We start from the raw sequence: 27,595 nt of genomic DNA, 5'->3' as shown, positions 1-27,595 counted from the left end.
GAGTCCCACCTTAGAACTTTGTCGCCAACACAGAAATCCTCAGCCTTGGTCCTTTTGTCAAATGCTTTCTTCAACCTCTCTTGCATAATTTGAGCTCTGTCATACACCTGTTCTCTTGTTTGCTGAAGATGAATGGTTTAGTTTATTCTTCGTTGAATATCATTTGGTTTCGCCTGAATCTCTTGCAACAACTTGATGATAGGAATACCCAAGGGAGATGGAAATCTGGCCTCCATACCATATACTAGCTCATAAGGGCTCATCCCAATGGATCTCTTTGTTGAAAGTTTGTCTGCCCATAAGGCATTTGTGAGCCTCTTATGCCAGTTCTTCTTGTTTTCTTCTAGCACTTTCTTTATGATGTTGAGGAGGCTTTTGTTGGATGATTCGGCCAAGCCATTACCTTGAGGGTAATAGGATGTGGAGTGGCCCAAGGTAATGTGAAATTTATGGCAAAAATTGATCATCTTTTTGGATTTGAAGGCAGCGGCGTTGTCAGTAATGATCTTCTCAGGGCATCCAAATCTAGAAAGGATGTTGGTCTCAAGGAATTGGATAATGATGGAGTCATTGGCCTGTCTACATGGGATGGCTTCAATCCATTTAGTGAAATAGTTGGTGGCTGTTAGAATCCACTTATGCTGGCCTGAGGAAGAGGGGTGGATTTCTCCAATGAAGTCAAGACCCCATTGTTGAAAAGGTTTTTCGGTTGATATGGGCTTAAGGGGCAAGGGCAACAACTTTCTTTTGCCCTCAAAGATTTGGCATTTATGACATGAGATAGCAAACTTCTTTACATCTGCAAACAAGGAGGGCCAATAGAAACCAGCCCTTAAAATTTTATCAGCAGTGGACTTCCAATATAGATGTCCTCCACAGTCCCCTACATGGAATTATTTCATGACATTGTTAGTTTCATTCATGGTTAAAAAATTAAGCAATATGCCTTCATGATTTTTCCAAAATAATGTGCCATCTAAGACACAAAACTTTGAAGCCTTCATTTTTACAAATCTTTTCTTGGTTCTGGACAATCCTGGGGGAGCAAACAGGTTTAACAATACAAAGCATATATCAGCATACCATGGGGATTGCGAAAAGGTTTCACTGATCTGTGGAGTCGCCAACTCTTGTTCATTGTCCAGTTGGTTAATGTCTAGGGCTTGGAAATTTGTTTCGGACATCAGTTTTGCTAAACCTTGTCCCTTTATGAGCTTGGTTGGTTTTATTTATATGTCGTACTCAAGGATGTTAGCAATCCACTTGCCTCTTCTACCTTCTAACCCCTCTTGGGTTAATATTTCTTTTACAACAGCGTTTGACACATAAGCAATCACATGTGAATATAAAATGTAAACTCGGAAATCTTTGATTGCTTTAACAAGTGCATAGGCCTGCTTCTCCATGATTTGGTATTTCAAAGGGGCATCCCTAAGGGCTCAGCTAAAAAATGCAATTGGCTTTTCATTTCCTTGATCATCCTTTTGTAAAAGGACAACAGTTATGGTGTGATCAGATGCAAAAGAAAAAATGATAAAATCTTTGTCAAACTGAGGACTGGTGAGGACAGGGGCTTGGGTTAAGGCAGTTTTGATACTCTCAAAGGCTTGCTTGGTTTCAAGAGACCATTTTACCTTGGCATCCTTTTTAAGCATGTTGTTTAGCGTTCTTATTAGTTTTGCCAAGTTTGGGATGAATCTCCTAAGAAAATTGATCTTTCCAAGGAATGCTTGCAATTCTTTTATGTTTCTGGGATATGGGATTTGAAGGATAGCTTGAATTCTTTCAGGATCAATTCTAATCCCATCTTTTGAGATGATATGGCCTAGTAATTTACCTTCTTCAAGGCCAAAGAGAGACTTCTTGGGGTTCAAGGAAATGCCATATTTCCTACATGTCATGAATATTTGCCTCAAATGTTTTAGGTGCTCTTGATCAGATTTGGAGAAAGGGGTAAGGTCATCAAGATAGACAACTAGGAAATCATGGATTTCCTTGGCAAATGCAATATCCATTGCCCTTTTAAAGGTAGCACTAGCATTTTTAAGTCCGAAAGGCATCTTCACATACTTAAATGTTCCCCACGGTGTGGTAAAGGCTGTCTTGTCTTGGTCATCCCGGTGAACTAGTATTTGATTAAAACCTGAAAAGCCATCAAGCAAAGAGATTCTTGATGACCCCACTACTCTTTGTAGGATGTGGTCCATTTTTGGCAATGGGTAGTGGTATTTTAGGGAGACTTGGTTTAAATTTCCTAGATCTACACATAGCCTAATCTCACCTATCTTCTTTCTTGTGGGAACAAGATTGGATACCCATTCAAAAAATCTGATGGGTGCTATGATACCTGCTTCAAACATTCTTTTCACTTCCTTTTCAATCAATGGGAGAAGCACAGGATTGATTCTCCTTAGTTTCTGTTTGAAGGGCTTTTGATTTGGTTTTAAGGGAATGGTGTGTTGGATCACTGAGGTGTCATAGGACTTCAAGTCCTCATAACTCCAAGCAAATACATCTTGGAATTCTTTGAACAAATCAACATATTTGGGCTTTTGATCATGTGGCAAAGATTGGGATAGTTTGATCATTTTTGGCTTCTCTGCTGTCCCAATGTTGTGTTCTTCTATAGCAGCGTTTAAGGGCTGCATTTTTGGCTTTTTAGGGACATTATTAGCATCAAACATATCTTCTAATGGAGTAAGGCCAGCTGGGAGAAAGTTATCCTTTAGATCAATGATCTCGGCCTCTGTTTTGGCTATTTCCTCCAAATGCATTTGTTTCAGCTCTTCTATGTTTGCATTGTCAAGAACAGTTGGGTTTAGGATTTGTTTGGCTATTACAGCTGTTACAGCCTATTGATTTTCATTTGTTTGCTATTGGGAGTCGTTCATGGCATCCATGCCAATGTTTATATTTGAAAACTCATGCTCAATAGTGAGGAAATTGTTAATCTGGGCATCATTTTCGAATACTTTCCAATCTTCAACGTTATTTGGGACAACAGGCCTATGTTTTATCTCGGTAGTGAAATGGTGATTTGGCTCAAAGGGAAGCTTGCACGTACTAGCAAAAGTGGCTAGGCTGTGTGCATGAATGTTATGATTTCTTGAAATCTTGGCAAGCTTGGATTCAGAGAATGCATTGAGTATATTAGTGGAAGTAGTCCTATAAGCCCTCATTCTATTGTCATTGGTAACGAAGTTACCTTTCATTTGTTGGATTACTAGGTCGGAGTCACCTAGAATAGACACTTTGGCAGCTCCTGAAGCTTTGAGAAGCTTAAGTCCTAAAAGGAGTGCCTCATACTCGGCCATGTTGTTGGTGCATTTGAAATTCAGTCTATATGCATGACCTTGTGCATAATTGTTATGTGTGTTGTGGATCCATACACCTGCCCCTGCTCCTAACTTATTAACTGAACCATCAAACTCTAAATACCATGTGATTTCTTGCTTGTGGTTAGTATTAAGAGTTTCAGTCATTTTAGGATTGGGCGAACCTGACTCTTGTGTTTTGGGAGGTTCTTCTTGTGTGTTGGTTGTATTGGCTGCTGTGACCGTCTCATGGGTATGCGCAACCAATTCTTCATTGATGTGTGCTTGTTTTTCTAGAGCCAAAGGCTTGACATCAGTTAAAGGGCGGCTATCATTATTAAACAAAATAAATGAATCCATGTCAGTGTGGATTGAGTAGATGGGGAAGTTTTGTGGCTTATCCTCGCTACTCACCGTATATTTCATGAGTGTTTCTCTATACAATCTCTTTGGTTTCCCAAAGACAGATATAGTGGCGTAACAGAGGTCTAATTGGAGGGATCCTTGGAGTTTTACTCCCCAAGATCTTGATAGGAGCATGCCATACTTTGGTGGAATGTCAGCAACCACCACATCCATGAGGATTGTCTTGTCAGGATATTGGACTAAGGAGACACACAAGTCTTTGATTAGGCCTAAACACTTGACTTGACTTGAGTCAAAGGAGAATAAATCTTTGTATGGCCTAGTTATGTCAAGGTTTAGTCTTTCCATTACCGCTTTGGGCATAAGATTGTGTGATGCACCTGAGTCAAACATTGCATTATGTAAAATTTTATCATGGATATGCAAACTGATATAAAATGGCAAAACTGCTCCATTGACCGTTTTTCCATTGACTTCTGGGCCAAAGAGCAGCTCTGGGGTATCATCTAAAACATTTGCATCATCCTTAACCTCTGGCATTTGTAACGTCTTTTTATTTGCTGCCTATAAACATCATGCTTGGCAAGCTCTGAGAGGGGGATGGATGTCTTAAGTTTTCCAATCTTTGCCTCTAAATTAAATGGCTTTTCCAGTGGAGTCTTGGTGTTGATGATGGAAGATTTTTCTTTTTCATTGGAATTATCAGTGATCTGCTCTCGTTTGCTAGCGTCATGGAGAGTGATCGCTTGCGTTTTTTCAGTTATAGGCAGGCTTTTTGGAATGCTGTGCATGTCTTCCTTCGAGGAAAAAAGCACAACAGGCTGCTTCTTAGAAGGTTGTTCGATAGTTATATCACCTATGGTTACGTGCTGTGGGTTTGGGACAGATTGTTCAACGTGTTCTGTTATAACAGCCTTGCCTTTGATTTTATCGGGATGTTGTTTTTCCTTTGGTTTGATGGGCTGGGGCACATCAATCGTTCTGGTTCTTAGCTTATATTGCTTGTTTAACTCATAAACGACTGGGTCATAGGCTTGTTCAAAGTCGAAATACTCTTGGGTCTGATTTTGGAATTGATGCATATTATCGTTATTTTGATCTTCTTTAGTTAAGAAGACATGTTGCTCGTTCTTCAAACCCATTAGGTTTATGTGAGTGTCTTCTATAGGCTCATTATCTGTTGATGTCTCAACGTAATTTTCTTGGAAAGGAGGCCTTATTTCACGGTTTGGGCTCACCCTTCCAGCGTTTGGGTTTTGATTCCTTCTGAAGTTCGGGTTCCTAACAGTGTTGGTTTGTTGCCCGTCCCAGGATGATTTTTTCTCAACGTTGTCCACTCTATCTACTAGCCTATGTATTCCACTGATAAGAGCATCCAACTTTTGGTCTATGGCTGAGGGTTCTTCCTTAAAGGTCGTTCTCCTCTCTATTCTAGCTCTGTTTCTTTTGGCGATTAAATTTGCCTCCACAGTGATAGCCACATTTTGCATTTCGGCAAGGCTGTTAGGGGCTCTTTCTTTTAACTGGTAGGCCATATTTGGATCAAAACCATCAGGGAATTTATACAAGGCAAGGTCGGGTGGAGGCCTTAATTTCTGTGGTATTGCATTATAGACATTATTGAATCTTGCACAATAGTCCAAAACAGTCTCTTGAGGGCCTCTTTTAATGGTATCATATTCGGCTAGTATGTGCAAGGGGTCTTTCTTTTTCTCCCATCTATTGATAAATGACTGGTATAAGGCTCCTGGGTCTGCTATGGAATTAGCTGGGAGTGCTCTAAACCAAGTCCAGACATTGCCTGTCAAACTTTGGACAAAAATCTTCATTCTCACAACATCATCGTCAATCTCATAGCTTTCAAAGTAATCCTGCATTTTCTTTGTATGCTGAAGGGCTGTGTAGGCACCTGCGCCATCAAAATAAGTTATTTTAGTTTGGTAATTGTGAGGCATAGCCCCGAGGTTAGCAGGCAGCTGTAGGGGTGCATATCTATTAGCCATATTAACAGGTATAAGTGGAGCAAGAGGGATAAATGGAACAGCTGGAACAACTGGGATAATAGGAGTAGTAGTGGTAGTATGCGCAGTGAACGAAGGTGTGTAAAAGGGGCTTGGAGAGGTGGATAAAGAACAAGGGGAACTAGGGGTTGAGCGAAATGAAACTTTGACAGGGGTTGGAACACAGCTTGGGCGAACTATCTCGGGACTAGAATCAGCAAAATCTTCTTTTCGCTCTAATCTCCTGAGGTTTCTTGGGATTAAATTCGGATTTTCAAAAAAAGTTGGTGGATTTTGGTCTGGATTTGACCTTGTATAACGTGAATACTTTTTATGGGCTAGCTTCTAACTTGTTTTTTTTTTGGATTTTTCTAGGAAAAGTGGGTTTGAAAGAAACTTTTGAAGGTCAGATTCTTCCCAGTGGAGCTTTAGCATTCATTTGTGAGATTATCTGAGGATGTTCCCTAGTGGAGTCGCCATTATGTTATCACTCAGGTTGTCCCTAAAGCTCCTTAAAGGGATACGACCGAGGTAACCACAAACCAATATTTGGACTGCAGGTGCTAGCCCACCGGCAATCAGAGAGGGCTCTCTCTTTTATGATTTAGCTTTGTTGATGATGATTTGAGGCTAGTTATTGAGTTCAAGGGGTTTTGTTGAGGTTTTGGTGGGAAGGATGAAACTTTCAAGTAGAGAGGAAATACATAGTATGATAAGTTCAAACCATTGGGCGTGGAGTCATGGAGTAGGATTGCTGGTGCATTTTCTTGGTCACAAGAGGAATATGGAGCAAGATAGCTGCACATGAAACAATTTTCAAACTAAATGGAGATGATAGGCTCTAGTGCCTCCTTCCTTCTCCTATTGTGTCATATTTGTAAATCCTTCAATCCTATCCCAAGTTGTTCTTAAGGGGGGATGTTAGGATATTCCGACACATAGGATATAGTTAAGTTCAACTTGGTCTAGTGTAGAGTTAGGTATAGAGTTAGGTAAAGTGTGTTTCTTTACCGTTGTACATTTTGTAACTTACAATCTGACGGTCACGATATGTAGTGATCCGACGGTTCTCTCTCTCCTCGGTATTACCAACACTTGATCCGTGGCTTGACACCCGATTGGTCCACGAGTTCTATTTAAAGCGCATGGAGGGTCATTGTTCGGGTAATCCGTGCATGAGATAAGCTTATGTAAATTTTCATTCTTTGATTAATAAATTGCCTGTAGTAGCCACGTTGGCGCAGGCCGTGGACTGTTTCCCTCTTTGAGGGTTTTAACCACGTCAAAAATATTGGTGTATTGATCTATGATCTGGTTGTGAGCGGTGTCCTTTTGGTGTTCTTTCTGAGGAACTTACCTTGTAAATTCCTACATGGTATCAGAGCTATTTGAGGGCCGCGTCCATTGGTGATCCAAATCTGAAGCCGGTAGAACTGCATGCGGTTGTCGTTTCCTAGATCTGATGTTTCTGACTGCTTTCGGGCCGAGAGGACTGCTCTGTTGCGTTCGGAGCATCTGTTCCAGTGAGGAACCCCTTTCGTTTCACGCGAAAAGGTTTCTGGTAGCCCTAGTTGCGTCATTTTTCAGATCAGGAGGTATACAGTGTTTTTGCAGTTTACTGTTATTTTCTCTCTGCTTATTTCGGTTTCGGTTTATTTAGCCCTTTTTTTAACCGGATCTATACCTTTCATTTCTACATAAGCTCTTTGCCCTGCGACTCTGTGCGATCTGGGCAAATCAGAAACAGAAAGGAAGGATTTTTCTCATGCGTATGCTCTTTTCCCTGCACCTTAGTGTGATCTCGGAAAATCAGAAACATTGAGAAAAATATTTAGTTTTTCGGCTAAAGCTAACTTTGAGATTTTTTTTAAAAATATCTAGTTTTTTGGCTAAAGCTAACTTCGAGCTGCAAGGTTCATTTTTCTTTGCATATTCGTGTTGGGTTTTGTGTTTTGTATTTTGTAGGGAAAAAGAGCTTTCTCAAGGCAAGCACGCAAACCAAGGCCCCCCCCGCTCTCTCTCTCTCTCTCTCTCTCAATCTTTTTGTATAGATCAATTGGTTCAAAGCTATTTTAAGAGAGTAGAGGTCTTGGGTTCAAGTCTCCATTTTGTGGGGGTGGATTTTTTCATTCTCGCACATTCGCGCACTTTGCCGGCAACTTCAACAATTTGTTTTCAAAAAGCCATAACTTCTTCATCCGGAAGCCTTTTTCAGAGCCGTTTTTTTTAAAACAGCCTAATTTTTCGAGATCTATCCATTCGAACGCTTACTTTTAGCATCTTTAGCTTCAGTTTTAAAAAAAATGGAAAGTCCATGCCAAGTCATTCTTGACAGCACTAACTACTTCCAATGGATAGCCTACATGGAAGATTTACTTAGAAGTAAAGGTCTCTACAGAATAGCCACAGACCAAGAGAAGAAACCAAAAGATGAAGACAAGGCTGCAAAATGGGAAAATAGACAAGATCAAGCACGTGGTTTGATAGGGATGTCTATTTCTCCTGATCTTAGATTCCATATTGCAGAACTTGAGACTCCTCATGAAGCATTGGAAAAAATCGCTAAAGTTTTTGGGATTAAAAATGAAATTAGAGCCCATCAACTTGAAAATGAGTTGCTTACTTTGGATCCTAATAATTTTTCTTGCATTGAAGATTTCTTGTCCAAATTCAAGACCCTTAGATATCTCTTGGAAGGTGTTAAGGTTAAGAAAGAAGATGGTAACCTTATTTATTCCATCCTTACTAAGTTGGGACCAGCCTACTCTGTATTTGTTTCCACCTTCCATTCTACAAGGGAAGCTTTCATTTGTCAAGGAAAAGACTACAAGCCCCCTTCCTTTGACTCCTTTTGTGATTCCTTAATAAGAGAACAAGAAAAACTCTTACACCTTGGTCTTCTTAATCTTGGAAACTCTTCCACGAAAGCGTTAGCCGCCCAGCAGCAACCAAATTCAAAGAATCCTAAGAAGTCATATCCTCAAAAGAATGGTCCTAAACCAACTCAGCCTCAAAATGAAAGATCATTTCAGCAAAATGATAAGACCAATAAAAACAAATGGAAGAAGACTGATAGACATTGTAACTTTTGTAATCGAGATGGCCACTTAGAATCTAAATGCTTTAAGAAGATGGAAGCCTTGGAAGCCGCAATGAAGAAACATAACATCCATGTGGAGCATACTTCAACTTCAACTTCCGGAATGGCACTTTCTGCATGTCGTTTTCAATCATCTCAGTCTGGTTATGCATTAAATGTATCTTCTTCCTCTCCTTCTCATGAGTGGCTCATTGATTCTGGAGCCTCTTATCACATGGCCAAAAACCAAGCCATGTTTTCTTCTTTAAATGATTGTAACACCAAAAATATATATGTTGGTGATGATAGATCTCTTAATGTTGTAGGGACTGGAACTGTTCATCTAGACAATGGTCAGTTTAATGATGTATTATGTGTTCCAACCTTATCCTGCAACCTTCTATCTGTATATCAGATAACTCATTCAGGTGAAGGTAAAATTGTTGAATTTTCACCTCATGATGTTGTAATCAAGGATCTAAGAGATCCTAAACAGATTCTAGCTACTGGTATTGCTGATGATTCCACAAGGTTTTATAAGTTTCACAACTTTGGGTCATCAAATCTTCCCTCAGTATTTGTTGCTCATAATGATGAAGTGAGCAAACTTTGGCATGAGCGATTTGGTCACTTAAACTATCGCTCCCTTCAGCATCTATGTAAAGAAAATATGGTGACAGGTCTTCCTATGGTATCTTGCAGAGATGGTGTTTGTTCCGGATGTGTACTCGGAAAACATCATCGGGACAGTTTTGACAAACGTGCCTCTTGGCACGCCTCAGCCCCTTTACAGCTTGTGCACAGTGATTTATGTGGTCCACTTCCTGTTGCTTCATTCTCTGGCTGCAAGTATTTCTTAACTTTCATTGATGATTTCTCCAGACGCACTTGGGTATACTTCTTAAAACTCAAGAGCGAAGTATTTAACACATTTTTGGCCTTCAAAGCCTTTGTTGAAAAACAATCTGGACATCAAATTCTTAAGCTAAGAACTGATAATGGTGGAGAATATGTTAAAAACACATTCATCAACTTTTGCACCGAAAATGGAATTCAAATGCAACATACTGTTCCATACACTCCACAACAAAATGGTGTAGCTGAAAGAAAAAATCGCACCTTAAAGGAAATGGCTAATTGTATGCTGCAATCTAAAGGACTCAGTCTTAGTTTTTGGGCCGAAGCAATTAATTGTGCAAATTATATAATCAATCGCACTCCTACTAAGGTTCTAGAGAATATCACTCCAGAAGAAGCTTGGAGTTCCATTAAACCAGATGTAAGTCACTTTCGTGTTTTTGGAAGTGAAGCATGGGCCCATATTCCAGATGAAAAGCATAAAGCTTTAGAACCTAAGAGTGAGAAATGTACTTTTGTTGGATATTCTGAAGATGTAAAAGGTTATAGACTTATTCCATTTAAGTCCAAAAATGTTATCATTAGAAGAGATGTAAAATTTGATGAAAATAAATCGGCCTGCGAGCCTAGTCCGGCGGATGTGCCACCTCTTCCTATCTCTTCTACTTTTGAAAACATTTCTTCTTCAGATGATGAAAGTGAGGATGATAATCCTCCCCCACCTTCTCAGGATCCTCAACTTCCAAGATGGGTCCGTGCTACTCGGGATGCAGCAGGTGATCTTGCCGGTGATCCTACAGATCAGCGACGTACACGTTCTCAGTTTGAAAGAGCCTCTTCTTTACTGGCTCAAGCTCCAGTAAATCATGATCCTGACACTTTTGCAGAAGCTTCAGGCCATCCACATTGGGAAGCAGCTATGAATGAAGAATATCATTCATTTTTGGCAAATGATACATGGGATCTTGTTCCTCTACCAAAGGGACGCAAACTTGTTAGATGTAAATGGGTTTACAAAACCAAGTATGGACCAGATGGGAAAGTTGATAAACATAAAGCTCGTCTTGTTGCTAAGGGCTTTTCACAGGTTGAAGGCATTGACTACACTGAAACCTTCTCCCCTGTTGCCAAAATGAACTCTATCCGCCTTGTTCTTTCCCTTGCTGCCTCTTTAAAATGGGAAGTCCATCAGATGGATGTTAAATCTGCCTTCTTGCATGGGGACTTGCAGGAAGAAATCTATATGGAACAACCCATTGGCTTCATACAAACAGACTCCAGCCTTGTTTGTCGACTTAAGAAATCCCTTTATGGTCTCAAGCAAGCTCCTCGGGCTTGGTATGCCAAAATGGATAGCTTTCTTTTAGAATCTGGCTTTTCTAGGTGTTATTCTGACAATACTGTCTACACCAAGAAAGTGGGCAACTCTCTTATCATCCTTGTTCTTTATGTTGATGATCTTATTCTTACTGGTAGTGATCCCAACCTTATAAACCATGTGAAGTCCAGCCTTAAAAAGAAATTTGAAATGACAGACTTAGGACACTTACACTATTTTCTCGGTCTTCAAGTCTTGCAATCCAAGGAGGGTATTTTCCTTTCCCAGTCCAAGTATGCTTGTGATATTCTTCGTCATTTTCACATGGAAGACTGTAAGCCAGCCCCTTCTCCCTTTCAGTCTGGAGTCAAACTTTCAGTCTCTTGTACTTCTCCTGAAGTTGATGCTACCTTATACCGTCAACTTGTAGGAAAACTCTTTTATTTAACCCATACTCGTCCTGACCTTTCCTTTGCTGTTGGCCTTGTTGCTCGTTTTATGCAAAACCCCTGTGAAAGTCATTGGAAAGCAGCTAAAAGAATACTTCGTTATGTTCGAGGTACAGTACAGTTTGGGATTCATTACAGTGCCAAAGCAACTCCTCTATTAGTTGGTTTTACTGATTCTGATTGGGCTGGTGACCCTGATGATCGGAAGTCTACTGCCGGTTATGTCTTCACTCTTGGTTCAGGACCTATTACATGGGCTTGTAAGAAACAGGCTGCCATTTCTCTTTCGTCAGCAGAAGCAGAGTATCGTGGTGCCGTGGAAGCTAGTAAGGAAGCCTTGTGGCTTCGTCAGATCCTATCAGAGTTTGGCTTTGAGCAGCAGCAACCAACCACACTTTGGTGTGATAATCTGCCATTCAGCTATGCAAAGATCCAGTCCAGCATCAGCGCAGCAAACACATTGAACTACACATGCACTTCATCAGAAAGCTCATTCATGACCATGTTCTTGAAGTGCAATATTGTCCAACAGATGATCAGGTTGCAGACATCTTCACAAAGGCTCTCACAGAGGCGAAGTTCACTAAACTTCGATATATGCTTGGAGTTCAGGAAGTTGTCACTAAGGGGGGATAGGCTCTAGTGCCTCCTTCCTTCTCCTATTGTGTCATATTTGTAAATCCTTCAATCCTATCCCAAGTTGTTCTTAAGGGGGGATGTTAGGATATTCCGACACATAGGATATAGTTAAGTTCAACTTGGTCTAGTGTAGAGTTAGGTATAGAGTTAGGTAAAGTGTGTTTCTTTACTGTTGTACATTTTGTAACTTACAATCCGACGGTCACGATATGTAGTGATCCGACGGTTCTCTCTCTCCTCGGTATTACCGACACTTGATCCGTGGCTTGACACCCGATTGGTCCATGAGTTCTATTTAAAGCGCATGGAGGGTCATTGTTCGGGTAATCCGTGCATGAGAGAAGCTTATGTAAATTTTCATTCTTTGATTAATAAATTGCCTGTAGTAGCCACGTTGGCGCAGGCCGTGGACTGTTTCCCTCTTTGAGGGTTTTAACCACGTCAAAAATACTGGTGTATTGATCTGTGATCTGGTTGTGAGCGGTGTCCTTTTGGTGTTCTTTCTGAGGAACTTACCCTGTAAATTCCTACAGACTGAAGGCTAAGGAATGAGAGGCAGTTAAGAATCTCTCTTTCAGCTTAACAGAGGGAAGGTGAATGAGCTCTATCTAGGAGCAGTAAACAATTCCTAGATGACTACTAAACATGAATGAAACAGAGCAAATACGAGCCATGAGGAATTCATATTTATGCCTGAATCATAAGAAAACATATAGAAGTCACAGAAACTGAGCATACAGTGCAGCCATGCAAATTCTAAGCTAATATTTCTTTCTGTAAATTAGATGGTGATATATGTATGATAAAAACATATATGAATTTAAAACAGAGATAAGAAACACTTATTGAATAATGTTGCAGCACAAGAATTCGATATTCATTCTTTGAAACAGTAATAACACATCAGACAGTCCATCCTCCAAGCTTTTCAACAGTCTTTGATTAATGAAAGCATCAAGTATACAGATCGAGTCTCTCGTGGAGCATATCAACCAACTAACCCTTTAAACAATGCATTGGGGTGGTTTATATAGGGAAAATATCTAAAAATATCCATTACAGCAGATCTTAAACAGATCTGAGGGAAATGAGTTCTTTAATCTAATCTTGTCATGGAATTAATGCAAGAAGATATCTAAGTGCTGCGCTGGGGCAGCTGCCTCGAAAAAATGAGTCGAAATCTGTCCTTATGGCTCTGTGCGGTTCATTTAGCCGTAACTGTGCTTTGGGCTTTGATCCCCTGCTCTTGAATGGCTTTGATGTGCATTAACTGTGATCTGAGAGCCCTTAAATGGCTTTACCACTTTCTTTGACTTTGCTTGGGGCCTTTAATGTTCACCTGCTTCGATCTGATACTCTTTGCCGCTTCACTGATACTCTTCAATGTAATCGAGGCTTCATCTTTCCTCTGATACTCTTTGACACCTGAATCGGGCCATTTTCTCTCCCTCGACGTGTTTGAAACTGTCAAATCGCCCCTTTTCTGCCCTTTCAAGGCAAGAATGGCTGCTGCAAATGACTTCCGTGGCTTCTGGAATGCTACCGGTGCTGGCCAATTTGAATACGAACATAAATGAAGAACTTCTGTCAAACTGCGAGTTTTCGGGCGTGCTGGTGGCTGAGCGATATGATGCTTTCCATTTTGGTCATTTTTCTTAGCGATGTGCGATTAGCGCTAAGCGCTAATCGTGCATCGAAAACTGCCTCAGTTTTTCATTTCGGGCTCTCTTTGCTGCGATTTGCGCCCTTCGCACTTTCCTTTAGTGATGACGTCAGTATGACATCAGCATGGGTTCCAATACGGTAGTGGTGTGGCAGTACGGTGGGGATTAAGTCGGAGATCGGCAATCGGCTGGGACAGGGAGCAATAGCATTTTCATATGTGATGCGATGGGAGCGATTACCGATTTCGGAAAGGCGACAAGGCATGTGGCTGGGTGATAATGGGAAATATTGCGAAAATGAATGGATCGCGATGCGATATGCTTTCAGATGTGATAGTAATATCACATTGGTGGATGAGAGGGGGCACAACTGTATGTAGTTACAAAAACTTGCGACTACCGATCGCGAAATCGCATCGGCGAAGTGATATCGGGAAGGTATAAAGGGGGCGGGCCGATGAATGAATGCTATGACCTCCGACAGTGATATTGCGTCGAAGGAGAGGAAAACTCATTGGAGGCGGGTTAATGCGATCGAAAGAGGCTTTTTAAAGCTTTGGAAGAGTTCTTGATGCATCGGAATGATTTCGATAGCATTTGAAGGGGGTTTTTGTGTTTTGGAAGGAGTCCAAACACCTTAGGAAGATGGTTTTTTGAGCGAAATGAGGGTTCTTACTAAGTTTCAAGTAAACTTAGTAATTCCCAAGCGATTTTTATGGTTATATTTCAACCAGAGGAAGGGATAAGTATATAGGGGAGTTACTAACATAGTTTTAGTAGGGGAGGGGAGATAGATAGGGAGTTACATAATAAAGTTAGTAGTTAATATGAAATGTGATGAGAGAGTGCTAAGTATGTAAATCTTAGGCTATCAAGGGGGAAAATGACTTGTATAAGAAATATAAGCATCTTTAAGTAGAGTCGATCTTTACTTAGGCAATGATATGGAAAATGATGAAACTTAAGGGACATCAAGCAGATCTTGACCTCTTTGGGGAGGTTAGTGAATGATTTGGTGAATAAGAAGAAGGGGGAGTTAGTCATGCCTCGCTTGAAGTCCTCCAAGGGAAAATTGCCTTGCATTTGTGATTTGAATAGATATGATACTTGTAAAGATAAAATGGGTCACAAACCATGATTCTGCAACCACAAAACTACCTACCAGGCCTACTCACCTAGCATTTTCTCTTTTTTTGGTTTGGGTGTACTTGAACTGGCATACCCAGCTTTTCATTCTTTTCTTCTTGCTGTCCGCCTATCTACATCTACACTTATTTCATCCAGGGGCTCAGATTAAGCTGTTGAGCACCCTTGTTTCACTACCTACCTACAAATCTGCCAAGATTAAGTTGTTTGGACAGATAATTATTCCCTATATTCTACAACAGGAAATTGAAACCTAGGGAAACCAAGATTAAGCTGTTTGGCCCTCCCTTAAAAGTAAAACTCATCAAAATTGGATCAACTCATCAAAATGGAACATAGCAGTGGCACTTAGAATAGCACACTCTCATGGGTAATTCTCTGGCCTCTGTAGCAAATATGGAACGTTGTAGCATGCAAAGTATGACATATTTGGCATGTAAAAATGTCGATCATGAAAGATGAATACCTGCTGTAGCAGGAGGCTAACAGTAGGAACATTCAGCACCTACCTCTGTTATCCAGTTCGCCAATACACTCTGTAAATTCTAGTCACCAGTGAGGCACTCATATACAACATCAATCGATTAAAAGAAAAACAGAGTCTTAGCAAAAGTAAAATATCATCAGAAGCAATACTCGTGAATAAGGTATGAACATAAATCACACACAACACACAACAAAAAGAAGATGGGTGAATCTTGTGATGAAGGTGGGCCCTGTCCTTCTCACAAGATTCCCCAGGACACAGAAACTAAGACGTAATACTCAGAATAGAACTTTATTCATCTGTCAATATACCATATTACAAGAAAGATTCAATCTCGTCCTTCCACTACAATTCCTGTGTTACAGCTTATTCATCCTCTTTATCCCCCCTCTAATGTAGATGTCTCCTCTTTATAGAGGAGACATCTATTACAAAAGATTTTCATTATACATTCTAGTTCAACCCTTTGTACAAAAATAGGGAAATTAGTTCCCATTAACAGAATGTTGTTACAGTAATGTGGATCATGAACGTTACGACTAATGTAACCATTTATTCAATAATCGATCGGATTCATTTGTTGTTTCAGATCTGATACACAAATCTCAACTGTCTCCTTGAGGTTCGCATGCTGTCCTTGCTGTTTCAGCTTCGAGGTTCGTGCTGTTTCCGCTGTTTTAGCAACTGCCAAATATGGTCCTGCCAGCTTTAGGCAGTTTCAACAATTGTTCAGCAACTTAGTCAACTTCAAGGATCAATTATAAAGATAGCATGATTATGTGTTGAATAATTAAACATATAGCAATGAGAAGAGTTACTGTATACCTTTGGAATGATTAAGTCAAAACACTAGCAAAGGCTTTCAACTATGGTTGAAGAGGGTAATAATATGACAAAATATAAGGTCAAAAATAGACAGTATGGGGTCCTAACATCCCCCCCAACTAAAAAGTTTGCATGTCCACATGCAATGTCTACTTTGAATCTGAGTCAGAACACTGGGATGAACAGTGCAAATTTCTTATGCAGTAACTATAGAAGGTGTTGTCAACCATGTCTCTAAACCTATGGACGCTCTGAAGTTTTTTCCATGCTACCAACTCCTCCTGTTTGGTCAATTTAAATTGAGCCTTATATTGCTGTCCAGGTAGCCATAGGAGAGGGAAATGAAAGTGGTAACCAATACATCATTCAACACACTGTCTAATGCATTTAACATAATTAGGTATGCGTGAGATTGCCGCCTGGAGATTGAGAGGATTATAAGGATGATATTCCCGTCTTTCTTTAGGACAGTGTTCCTAGAATAGATTATTTGCTTTTATAGCCAGAGCTCCTTTAGTTTTCACATAATATTGGCGGTCTTCCAAGACAACTGCTTGTAGTTTCCTGATATGATCAGTCATCCCTGGTTCTCATAGAATTCTTTGATGTTCTGCAATGAAGATAGCTCCATTCTGTGGTTCAACATGAATCCAGAGAAGATAGTTCTCCTCATTGTGTGCTGCCAACATAAAAGCATTCTGCCAAGTAAGCTGATTAGCCAAGAAGGAAATAAAGGCTCTTATTTGGATATCGACAACAAGAGGAAGTAAACTAATCTTTCTATCTTCAGGCATAGCCTCATTGTGAAGATAGAGTTCACACAACAAGTTCTGGTCACTATTTGGTGCTTCTGCGAAAGTCTCAATAAATTGCTGCGTTGTAGAGACCCGGTGGGGTCTTCCATCCTTGATTTCTTTTATTTGGAGGAACGCTAAGCGTTCTCTCAAAAATACAGAATAGTTAAAAGAGGGTTTCCTTGTAGTGAGTAACCGCTGGACCAAGTCAAAGATGAAGGACAGTCTGGTTTTTAATTTCTTATTCTTCTTATGTTGTGCACGAGACTGTTCAAGAACTTCCCAATTTCTGTATGCATAGTTGAGCCATAATGACTTCCGTTACTAAAATGCCTTTCCTTGTGAGAGATCATACTCTGTCTTCCATGTGTCACTTAGTTTTTGAAGACTGGAAGTCTATGTGTAGGCATTGCTGACATGGGAAGGTTGAGTCTGTGTATACATAGTTGTAAAAGACTTTGGTACTGGTTTCTGTTCTGTAACAACTTGGGTAGGCCGGGGTGGTTTTGTTTCTTTCTCTAAAATTCTTGAAGACCCTGCTGGTTCTTGTGTAACAGCAGGGTGTTCCTTTTTTACTATAACAGGAGAAGGTACTGGACTGGCTTTAGACAATGGAACTTCAACTATCTTATAACCTGCTCGAGTATAGAGATCACCACATTCACTGCACATGTATTCACTGTATTGATACTTTTCTGCACTCTTTTCAGCTGCAGATGCTACCTGAGATAACATGTACATATTGAGTTCCTTTTTATAGGTTTCCCTAGCCATTGTTAACTCTTGCTGATAAGCCTTAATTTCCGATTTCAAAAACTCATTTTCTTCCTGCATGGAGGCTAAAGTAACCGGGGTTTCTGTAGTTGCAGGTTCCAGTGGAGGAGAGAATTGTTGTTCAGCATCAACTTCATCATTTGCGTCCACAACAGGTGGTTCTTGTGTATCAGCCACATCTAGGTCATCTTCTTTTTGTTCTCCAACAGGTGGTTCTTGTGTGGCACCTGTTGGGTCAATGGCTGGTTCTTGTCTAATAGCCACATACCCTATATCGTCTTGGGTGTCTACTTTAGATGTATCGGCAGCTGGTTCTCGTGGAGTAGTTGCCTCTTTTGAAAAAAATGATGTCACAAAATCGTGAACACTCTGCATTTCGGCACTCGAGGGTGAGGAAGGTGAAGGTTCAGGGCTAGGCGGAATACGGGAATTTAGAATGATAGGTGGGGAATTTGGGATAATGGCCTCAGTTGCTGCAGACAACCTTGTTTGTTGTCGTGGTAAGGAAGCAGGAAAAAAGTAGTTTTTCCCTTACGAGCACTTTTCCTCAGGGTAGGGGGATTATCAGAAATGGTGGCTTCCTTAACTGAGGCCCTAGTTCTTCTTTTTAGTGGGGTTGCAGCTTTCTGTTGCTTTTTCCTCTTAAGGAAAATGATGGGGGTGTTGTCATCCGAATCATCGGTGGGGATATGGACTATGGGAGTGGATGGTTCAACTTTATTAAGGGGTGGGGTCTGCTGCATATTTTTAGTGCTCAATTGCGGTGTTTCTGCAGCTGGTTACTGATTTTCGGCAGCTTGCTGGGAGTTTTCCTCGGATTGCTGGAAATTTTCTTCGTCTTGCTGAGGATTTTCCTCAGCTTGCTGAGGAGGGTTATTGAGGGGAGGTTGATTGTGTAGGGCAAAGCCTCTATTTATTAAGAGCTGGACCAAACGATGGTGCATGAGGGAGAGGAGTTGGTGCCTTGCGTTCACGGTATAGTGTGCCATATTTTTTAGATAGCCAAGCAAATAATAGGGCATATTTATTAAACGACCATGCTTCAAATGATTTAATAAAACAAAGTCGTGTTGGTAGACTACCTGATAACGACCCTCGCAGGTGAAATACTGCTTAACAAATTCTGCAACCTTTGGCCATGGTGGTGGTAGTGATCGAAGTGCAACACCCCTGCCTTTGGTTTCAACGTGCTCCCCTGGTAACAGAAAATCTTGCTGTGAATTGAGAATGAGGTGTTTCCTGCTGAAACAGCGAGTACCATTGGTTGGTAGTCCCGAAACTTGCGCTATGTCCTCCTCAGTTGTTGGAATTCGCACCCCTTGGACAATGGAGTATCCTTCCCTCAAATTGCATGCAAATTCCAGAACCTGCTGTGAATCAAAATCTGGAAGTCTTCTGAAGTAATCCACCCATCCTACTTGTAGAAAGATTTGGTATGCCTCCCGGTAGAGTTCCAGTAATGCCGTCGAGCCAGGTTCATGTCTAACAACATTTCCTCCCATAGTTACTGGTTCAGACAAAATACAAAGTGCTGAGCCGAGTTGCCGAGGTCGAAACAGAGTATAATGTTACAAATGAAGTTATGACATGATAAGGTACAGATGAGGTGACTTAGATACTACCGCAAGAAATAGAGATGGCGGTGATTGGCGTGTCATGTAATGATTACAATATTTCGGTAATCCCCCCCAACTGTGGCTGAATGATATGGTTGGTGGTATGACGATTTCGGCAGTCGTATCAATATCTCCTCATGAACTACGATTTAATATTCACACTTAAACACGCATACCTTTATATTTACCTTTGGTTGTTGCACCAAAAAGTATTATCTCATCCTTAATAGGTCGATGATAATTATAAAAAGGGTCTGTAAAGTATGAGGGTTTTTATACACAAGGTTTTCATTATTCACAGGAAGTAGTAGTGAAGGAACATAATTATCAGGATGAATGGATGATTCCTTTAATGAAGAATGATATGTTTCTATCGGGAGTAATAGTTCATTCTTGGGAACAAAAATGGGGAAATTGGTGCTTTTTAGGAAAAATGGAAAAGATTGGTGTTTAAGAACTGGGATTTAGTGTTTTAGCAACGGGAAATGGTGTTTCAGCAACCGGAAATGGCGTTTCAGCAACGGGAAATGGTGTTTCAGCAATGGGAAATGGTGGAGAAAAATGTAAGAGGGAATGAATTATGATCTGAAGTGACATGGAAATGCTTCCCAAGCCGCAAATTAGTTCTTCCTATATTGGAATGTTTCTTCTCAGCCACCCTCCGAAGCTAAGATCTACAAAATAATTAATTGTAACATGGCAACCCTTGACAGGGATTATTGGTTGAAGGGAAAATACCCCTAGGGTCCTTTGGGCTAAGACTCTACCAGACTGAAAATTGCTTATACAAAGAAACACACACACACAGCCATTTTTTTTACTTTTAAGCAAATTCTAATGTTTAGGGTACATACCTAAGGTCCTACGTCCGAGAAGACCGTTAGGGTGCAAACCCTTCTTGGAGTTCCCTTCTTCTTTCTTTGACTTGCAAGACAAACAAATCAAAGAATACAACAGTACATGTATAGAAGTTTATATATAAATCATCTTTATGCTATAAAGTTAGTTATAAAAAATCTTTAAGCAACCACTTTCGTAAGAATTCAACACAAGAATCTCATAAGCATAAAGAAAGATTATTCGGGAACAAAGACGTGTTTCTTTGTATATAAAGGCAAATAAAGTACATATATCGGAAAGATATCACCTGAACACCTTCAGCAGGCTCCTAGCAAGCTTCCTCCCGGATTCGTTCCAGCCTCCAGCCTCCAACAAGAGCTCCTTCCAAGTCTTACTCAATGATGATGTCAAGGATGAATGATCACCAATACACATGGAAACAAGGGTTTCCTATGCAAAATGGGGGAAGTGCAGAATGCACCAAGGACTTCAGACCTGATCTAAGGGAAAAATCTCAGCATAATAATCTTGCTCTCCTCTCTCTCTCCCCTTGGCCTTCCCTTTGATGTCTTTTTATACCCTCTCCAAAGTAGTTTTTTAGTTAGGAGTTGGTTGGGAACAGTTGGGCCACGGGCACTAACAGGTGATCCAGCAGGTAAACCCGCGATCACCGCCCGAAAAAGAGGAAATTATATTTTTTTTAAGTGTTTTAATAGATACACGCGGGTTGGGTATGACATACCCGCGTGTACACGCGTTTAACACAGGGCAAAGTCGCGTATAGGGAATAAAACACTGTTTTTTAAATTTTTGGACCAGGTCTGGAAGGAGGGGTTGCCCTAGGCCATAAGTGCAGCATCACAAACCACAAGAGTGAGATTTGGAGCTATAACAGATGCCCCCTAATGTATGAGGTCAGAAGGGGAACATGATGGCCGAAATGCATTAAGTAAGTACAAGGAAAGGAACTCTGCCGAAAAACCGAGGAGGACTTCACCGGAATTCAGCCTGCCAAGCCACCGAAAGGAGATCAGAAAGAAACACTGTCTGAGGTGGGCATACCCATGCTCAGGAAAAGTAAAGCATGTCCGCATATCAAGTACAAGCGGATCCACTAAGTATACAAGTATAAATGACTGTAAAATACATAATGGATCATCTGATCATAATGAGTAAGTACATGTCTGAATGTCACATATAAAACTGTCAATGATGCTGAAAGATGCAACGGATCACTGAAATCAAAGACTGATCCTATAAGGTACCAACTGAACATGATGGAATAGGATGGTACTACACTGCAAACTCAGGTGCCAGCATATAGAATGTCGCCATGACTGACTGCAACATATAAGGTGGAGTGGTATCAACTAGCAGCAACAGGAGCAACTGTCAAGTGAACCAATGAATGCTGATACAACCTGAGGTCTTCACCGACCGCCGTGGTACATTTCTACACCATGGGAATAAATGATCTGAAGTCGACCATGTGAGAAATCGTTTGATTACCGGTCATTGATGTATACCGTTAACAAACGCGAGACTACTCACCGATAATGATAATGAGCGTCAAGGTACCCAGTACAATCTAACAAGTGTGAATAGATGAGCTGAAGTCGAACACCTGTAAGAATCTATCAATCAGGAGACAATGATGGTTTCCCACTGTCGACAGCGAGGAATCTGCCACTAATGACTGCAAACCCCAAGGTACTGCCAAATGGACTCTAGATCTTTGCCCCAGAGCAATGAGTCGGAGTCGATAGGGAAAGATCCGCTAGAAGGAAGGCATTAAGGCATCCTCCATCAATCTAGCGCGAGTGTAACCCGTAGGCCAATAATGTGGAAGGAATCGGACGAAAAAGATGTAGTAACCCAACCGAAGTACGTTTCCGACGTACACAAGATGTGGCTAGCGCACGGCAGAAACCCTCTGAACCAACCAATAATGAAAGCTGACACAGAGGCGAGGTATCCACCAATAGGGTCAAATGGAAACCAAGGTACTGCACGAATCCCAATGTGTGATAATGTATGCTGATGTCGAACACAAGGGAAACCACTCAGTCAAAGACCCATGATACTGATCGATGCTGAGCACAAGGTGACCTATCAATAATGAAAATAGGGCCAGGGTGCGGTCTCTAGGTCTGCCCTCAGAGCAATGTGTCGTCGTCGATAAGGACAAGACCCGCCAGCAAGAAGTCAATGGGGACCTTCTCAAACCGGCACGAGTGAAGGACCAATATAACTGATGTGATGATAGACATGACACTGACAACCAGGGATGGCCGACTGAAAAATAAGTCAAGAGACACCGCAGAAAGGCCGACTCAGGCTAACTTCCCTTGAACAAAAGCACGACTCAATGTGACTATGTGGCAGCATAGAATGAATCTGTATAAGTTCGTCATGCAGGAGGCACGAACGAACCCTCCATATGATTGGAAGAGATAACCAATCGGGGGAGAACTGACTCGATAACAAGGTTATGGCTTACCTAAGTCAAACTAAATCCCACCCAAGTGGAGGAGACTTTGTTTTGAGTGCTTTGTTCAAGGGCGACACGACTGACTCTAGCTGCCAACAATAAATGGAAATAATGTCCCTGTTCCCGCTCTTTTTGGAATATTTAATTTTTTTGTCTTTTTCTGATAAGCCGGAAAAAGAATAAAAGAATGCTATGGTACAGTGGAAAGAACGAGTGTCGGTGAAACAGATGCTCTAGTTCCTGGGAAAGGAACGTTCCTATGCTCAATGCAAAGAGGTGAAAAACTGGTCATTGACACTCAGAGGTATGTTCCTTCCACGGATCTGGGTATGTCAAGCTGCAGAGGTCAAGGGGATGCAAGGTTGATTTTTTGCAGACGTCATGGTCAAAAGTGGGCTTAAACACGAGTCCAAGTGAAGCCGGCTATAGGCCAAAAGGTGCAAATGGTCAACATGCAATGCAGAAGTACAACTCAACACACATAGGAGCCTCTAGGGTATAAGGCCAGAACGAAGCGAAGAAGCAAAGAAGAATGAGTCTTCAATGCATAAGTCATGGCGGGACTACGGAGGACTCCCGAGCCTATGGATGAAAAATCAGCATGAGTGCCAAGTGACAACAAGGTACTAACTAGGGCACCCATGATAAGGTAGGCTCTACCACACAAGTCATGACACTTCTAAGCAATGAGAAGGTTCCGCACCATAACTTGGTGGGGTCGATCCTAAGGCCAGATGGGAAAGGAAACTGATAAGTGGACAATGCAGGCGGAAGAACCTAACCTATATGCCAGTTTCGAGAACCAATACCTGTCAGAACGGACCAACCATAAACTTCCAAAGGAGAAATCTTCCAAGTTCTGTAAACATAAATAGGAACACTAGACACGAAGTTAATACATCCCACATATAAACTCCATATAAAATCTTTGTGTTATAAGATACAAAACTTGAAAATGCGTACCTCATATATACAATATGGTACAGGGAACCACACAGCCTTGCGGCTTACGTATAATAGTTCTGCTGAACAAACCCCTTGCAGGGCTCAGGCCAAGGGCTCCTTTGGTAGTCATAACTCATGGCTTCAAAGAACTCCTCCTGTGAAGGCAAAACAAGATCTGAGAAATCATGAGAACTACAAGGATCAAAAGAGGGAATTAAAGGGTCCCATGTCCCTATAGGAAGAATCTCTCGGTCAACTGCCGGGACCAAGTCCCAAGAAGGAGAATAATAAGTCAAAGGATCCTTCTTAGAAGCAATTGAACATTGAGGACTCAATGCCACATAATTGACCCGTAGCGGGGTAGAGTCTACTTGAACACTTGGAACAAACCAAGGGGCATTCTGCAGTAAAGTCGAATTAGGGTGGTGATTATCAGATGCAAGCTGATCAATAGTGACAATATTCCCGTTATGAGGAAAGCACATTACTCGAAAGAGTGAAGACACCACAGCATTCATAGCATAGATATAATCACGCCCAAGTAGCATATTAAAGTCTAAAGGGCTATCAACCACCATCATATCGATTAAGACAGTCTTCCCACCTAAAGTGATAGGCACTCGAGGAAGAACACCCATAGATTCACCAGGTCTTCTATCATAGGCTAACAACTGACTCTGAGCTGTTAACAACTTTGGGGAACCCAAAGCTTTCCAAGTCAAAGAGGATATAATACTTGTAGAGGATCCTTCATCCACCATACATCGATAGACATTTGTGGAATTAACTCTGACCTTTATTTGAAAAGGTACAGCGGAAGGAAGACGAGGCTCAACAAGACTATCCCAATCAAAGGAAACACTCTTAGAACTTGGAGGGGGAACATTCGAAGAAACCGGAATGCCCCCTATACTAGAAGACTCTGTACTAGAGATCAAACAGACTGTTTTGTTAGGCACTTCACCCCCCAAAAGAGGAGTGTAATCGGCCAGCGATTGCACTGGCTTTACCACATTATCAACTAATGGTTGATGGGATTGATGAGAAACCATATCAGGTCTAGGAGCAGAAGTACTTTCAGACTCGGACCATATCCTTTGAACCTCTGGAATACCAGGGCATAAATGAGTAAGATGGTCTCCCTTGCATATCTTACAAGGGAACTTAGGTTTAAAACTTCTACGTCCAGGTTTCTTATCAACCTCCATTCCACCAACATAACTAGCAGTGGTTTGCGGAGAGTCCTGAACATGACTTGCAGAGGTCGGTGACTCTTTGCTAGTATGACTCGCATTGACTAGACTCGTGCCCCCAGCATGACTCGCAGCGGCTGAAGACTCATCTCCAACATGACTCGCAGAGGTTGAAGATGAAGTGCTAGTATGACTTGCAGTGACTAGACTCGTGCCCCCAGCATGACTAGCAGCGGCTGAAGACTCATCTCCAACATGACTCGCAGAGGTTGAAGATGAAAGGATAGAATTATTCTTCTTCTTTGACTTCCTTTTTCTCCTCTTTTTAGATTTCTTGTGACAAGAAGGAGGAGAAGAAGGAACCCCAGATTTCTCTTTGAAAGAAGATGAACAATTAGCACCCATGTGATGCCCTTGAAATAAAGCATTCATCTGAGAAGCTTCAAAAGCATTCGGAATATTCGGAGTGGACCACAGCCAAACGGGTAGTCCAACATTCAACCCAGGAATATTCAAAGTGGCCATCAAGGGAGTACCAACGTTTCCAAAGAAAGGAAAAGCACAAGGATCCCCTTTTGGAAGGGTACCTTGGTTGGTTTCCACAGGAATACTAGCCATATTAAATTGATCCAAACACCCTTTCCCTTGCGGGAATATAGAAATAACTCTTCAAAGAATATGGGTAAGCAATCAAAACCTTTGCCCTTGAGGAGGCAACTCCACAACTTCTGAAAGAACGACCAAAAGCCTTTCAAGATCGGTAGAGTGGCAAGCCAGTCACTCAGAACACAAAGTCCAAATGTGACTAGACAAAAATACCTAAAGCCAACTATATACAAGGAGCAAAGAGCACTCACTATAAAGTCCCTAAAGAAACAGCCAGTCAAACAACTTCCAAGTATTTCCGCTCCGGGTGGTGAAGACCGGACACCAAAATACAAGAAAGTAGAGTCAGGGGCCTTCCGAAGATAGTCTGGGATAATGACGGCCCAGTCCTATGAGCGAAGGTATCAGAGGAAGTTACGCTGACCTCCTAACAACAGCCTGTGCCGGTGCAAGCCTCCAAGCTTCGCAAGGGTGCCCTCCAGAAGTACTGTCGAGAGTGATACAACGTCGACCTCAGGTGCCACGGGATTCCCCTCCGCAGCCACCTATGCAGATCCCTAGGAGAGGCAACTATGGGTACCAACTCGTCGCAGAAGCCAGGCGGAACAGTCGTGAGGTGAGCTCGGACAAGTAGGAGAGGGGGTATCTCTCTTCCCTGTCTTCACAGACCCTCGTGCTTAACTCCCAGATCCGGAGCTTTCCTGGTCTTCCTAACGCTGTTGGATTTACTCTCTTTAATCAGACTCTTATGTTTGATGTTTTATGTGGCCTTGGAGAGTTAACTCTCCACTCGCCTAATCCAAGGCCCTAAAATCCTAAACTTGTTGGTGTAATAACTAAAACAAAAAGTTCTAGTGGATTTTAATTAAGCGCTTGATTTTATTAGGCTGTTCTTTAAGTCAAAGGTAACGGAAGTGAAACTTGTGGTGTTTTTAGGACGCAAAAAGAAACTATCCTAACTACATGCACATGCACTTTTTCGTTTTGATGAAGAGCAATTTCTATGAGGTTCAGATGTACTTCAAATTAAACAAAGTTTTTTGCTTTCTTTTCAAACTCCACACTCACAAAAGCTAACAAAACTATGCATGCCTAAAAGAGGATGCAAAGCTATGCTAATGCAAGAACTATATGTGAATGCAAGATTTTAAGACTACTCTGCAAACAAAGAAGGAAAGTTGCTGCTTTACCAAATTTTGTCTTGCCACTAAAATGCTTAGATAGAAGATGATGTGTTACCAATCATTTCGTCCAAACAATAAAAACAAGTTTTAAGATAAAAAACAAAGCACTTTCACTTCGCAAAAAAGGGAAATCAGATGAGAAGCAAGTTTAAGAAAGCGAAACTCAAAAACTTTCAAAAGATTTTCTTTCAATCAAACCAAAAAGTCTTTTTCAAAGGAAAAACTCTCAAAAATACTGACACCAATGATTGATAAACAAGCAACCAAACACTTTTGTGAATTGACACCAATGAAATGATGAGAACTCAACAAAAATAAAATGTGTTCGAAGTCGCTTTTGACAATCAAAAGCAGCAATGAAAGTCCAAGAAATCAAAAGACAAGTTTCAAGGAACTGGTAACAAACAAATTTCCCGAAACAAAGGAGTAAATGGTCATAAAAACGATCTCGTTAAGCAAACACAAATGTCATGAAAACAAAATGGACACAAAGATTTGAAGACAATCTTCCCACTCTGCCGAAACAGAGCAATCAAGATTCTTAAACAGAAACCTTGTGTGTCAAAAATCAATGACGCTTGCAATCAACGAAAAACAAGACTAGCACTCCTTATAACTAGAGAGAGTTCGAAACAAGATGCCCCCTGTTAAACAGAGAACTGTCACTGGGAATTGACTGCTTTAAACTGACCCAAACCACCAGACAGACATTCAGCCAAAAGAAAAATTATAAATCTTGAAAATTATGGAATATACGCGCCTGCAATTACTTGCAGAATGCGTGTACACGCTACTGTAACTAAGGAAACCTGCGTATACGCGGGTTTACTTAGTGCAACTTGCGTATATACGCTTCTGTAATCCAGAAAAAGTGCGTATATGAAGTGTTTCAAGAAAAATAAAAAACACAAACTGAAAAACTGTAAAAGCTTGGAGTTCAAGAAAATATCAGACAGTCAGAACCAACAAGCAGAGGGAGTGAGCCTTGATTGGCTTGAGGACTACCC

This window comes from Pinus tabuliformis, chromosome 6 (assembly GCF_031772625.1).
Source record: "Pinus tabuliformis cultivar Carrire ecotype Pingquan chromosome 6, CPIR1, whole genome shotgun sequence".
NCBI lineage: Eukaryota > Viridiplantae > Streptophyta > Pinopsida > Pinales > Pinaceae > Pinus > Pinus tabuliformis.
Note: the sequence above shows the minus strand (reverse complement) of the source record.